Here is a 2500-nt window from a genome sequence, read left to right as displayed (position 1 = left end):
GGTCTTCTATACGCCACATTTCCCACGCCCGCCAGGCGAGCGGGGATTCGGCGCTGGGCTGTTCCCTCTTCACTCGCAGTTACTAGGGGAATCCTTGTTAGTTTCTTTTCCTCCGCTTAGTAATATGCTTAAATTCAGCGGGTTGTCACGTCTGATCTGAGGTCGTAGGCAGAATGGTGAGCGATCGCGTGCGTGCGTTTCTCAACATCGGATGGCCCCCGCCCAGACTTAAACGCAGCACCAAAAGCTCCAGGCCGGCCGGTATATCTCGCAACTTAATGACAACGGCACCTCGTACTCAACCCTCGGGGGGGGGGGCGCTCACCAGGCCAGGGGTTAGTAACGAGCGGATGTGCACGCGTGTCGACGTCGGGCTTGCGACCGGGCTCGGCTCATAACTGTTCCGGAGTGCCGATAAGGGAGGTGCCGAAGACAAAGAGCGTGGGCGCGGTGCTGGTTTGAACTGCACGAGGGCAGGAGAGAAAAGCGAGCAGCCCACGGGAAGCAAGCGTGGAAAGGACCCGAGACTAGCAGCAGCTAGAAGGCGTGGCAAGAGTTTGGAGCACGTGCAACCGGGGTGGGGGAGTTGGTTCGAAAAGCAGGCAGCAGAGACCAGGGGGACAGGACCGTGCGGCACTGACTAGGTGCACCCTCAGATGTAGGCGAGCTTGCCGGAGGCACAGCGGGAGGCATGCGTGTGGAAGGAGACAGGGCTCCAGCACAACACGCAGCACCGCAGGGACTCCATGGCAAAACTGCACAAACACCGAATGAGGGCACGCAAAGCCAGCGAGGCAGCACGGCAAGCCCACAGTCAACTACGTCAAGCTCTCCTCCTCCTCGTCCAGAACCACTAAACCACGTCGACCACTGGCAACAGCCATCGAGACCGAACCACACGGTTTGCGTCCACCGACATGCCACACCGAGTCTCTCTCTCTCTCTATGCCGATTCACCAGGCATCGTTCCCATCTCTGCTCTGCACACTCCACAGAGAGTCAACTCTGCCCTCCACGATCCATTCGGAGGCTAACGGCCCGGCAGCAAGCAGTCCCAGCACTGACGCAGTCGTTCGTTTGCAACCCACTGACAGCCGTCCTGGGAAAAGCAGAGGCTGGCCGAGACCAGTGCCGGCGCGCCCGGAGGCCCACGCCGGACTGCCCCCCCCATCGCGATTAAATGGAGGGACAGAGGTCGAACTCTCCCAAAGGCGGAGTAAACTCCAGGTCTGCACTTAGGGGGACGAAGAGGAGCAAAGGAACCTCTGCGACAAAACCCCAGCCGCGCTCCCGCCGGCAAAGGCGAGTGCGATTGATTGTCAAGCGACCCTCAGACAGGCGTAGCCCCGGGAGGAACCCGGGGCCGCAAAGTGCGTTCAAAGTGTCGATGATCAATGTGTCCTGCAATTCACATTAATTCTCGCAGCTAGCTGCGTTCTTCATCGACGCACGAGCCGAGTGATCCACCGCTAAGAGTTGTCTCAGGTTTTCGGTCCGTCCCTCGCGCGAGGGGTCGAACCCGGAACGTGCGAACGCTCCCCCGCCCTCCCCAATGGGGTGTGGGGGGTGGGAGAGCCCCAGCCTGGCACGGCCCTTCGGATTTCAGTCGAACAATCACAATGACCAAAGAAAGGTTTTCACGCGGCCAACGTGGTCAGGGCGCTCGCGAGGCGAAGCGCGTCAGCTCGTCCGACGCCGGAGCCCAACCGTGCCGACGCGCACCACGGACAACAGAGGCAGGGTCTCTGCCGCCACCGAGGCCGGGAGGACGAGGAGAGAGAGAGAGCGAACGCGGACGGACTGAGTGGGGTACAAGGCCGACAGGATGAGCCCGCTGCGGGGAAACAAATCCTGCCTCCGCGGCCAGGTACATTCTCTCGAACGTCACGGCTGCCATCTCAAGCTCGACACCGGCAACGGACACGCGAGTCTTTAAACCGCCGCTCCGCCAAAAGCACCAGCTCGCGGGGCCGGAGGGGGAGTCGTGTAGGTACCCTGTACCGGTAAAGGGAGGGTGACTAGAGCGACCAAAGTGTCCCCACGGTGGGAAAGAAAACCGGGCCTGCATCACCGGATCAGTCCCTGCAGAGCTCACAGTGGCCGGTTGACGAGGTCCCGACGGCGGGCCGCCGGGCAGCACCCAAGCCCGCAGAAGCTCCCTTCAATTCGACTGCGGTTGTAATGCTGCAAGACGGTGGCAAGTCCATAGGAAGGCGGGTGCTTCTACGGTCGCCGGTCCCGGACGAGAGCTGGGTGGCCCGTCAGTGACAGCGTAAAGACGAGGAGAGCCTGGCCAGTGAGAAGAGAGGAGGAGGGGCTGGAGGAAGGCGTGGAGTACAGAGAACGAAAGCCTCACGCTCACCCTGCCGGATGGGATGCACAACACAGACGAGACCAGAAGTCGAGAGACCGGGCCGCAGGCCAAGGGGGGGGGGGGGTCAGGCATGGGCAAACGAGCAGCTCGGACATGCGGTGGAGTAGCGGTGCAGGCAAGATTATC

The 2500-nt window shown here is 61.6% G+C and overlaps 2 non-coding genes across 2 annotated transcripts in view; both read right to left on the bottom strand.

Annotated features, from left to right (window-relative positions):
- The window catches only part of LOC137366708 (28S ribosomal RNA), a 3767-nt gene extending 3602 nt beyond the window's left edge, over positions 1 to 165 (bottom strand). The window contains exon 1 of the ribosomal RNA XR_010973539.1: positions 1 to 165. This exon is cut by the window's left edge and continues 3602 nt beyond it. This is a non-coding gene — a ribosomal RNA (28S ribosomal RNA).
- Positions 166 to 1324: 1159 nt separating this feature from the next.
- LOC137366709 (5.8S ribosomal RNA) lies at positions 1325 to 1478 on the bottom strand. The gene has a single exon (XR_010973540.1). It is a non-coding gene; the product is annotated as a 5.8S ribosomal RNA (ribosomal RNA).
- Between the last annotated feature and the right edge of the window lie 1022 nt (positions 1479 to 2500).

This window comes from Heterodontus francisci, unplaced genomic scaffold (assembly GCF_036365525.1).
Source record: "Heterodontus francisci isolate sHetFra1 unplaced genomic scaffold, sHetFra1.hap1 HAP1_SCAFFOLD_2056, whole genome shotgun sequence".
NCBI lineage: Eukaryota > Metazoa > Chordata > Chondrichthyes > Heterodontiformes > Heterodontidae > Heterodontus > Heterodontus francisci.
The sequence above is the reverse complement of the archived record's forward strand: the minus strand, read 5'-3'. Positions and strand labels throughout refer to the sequence as shown.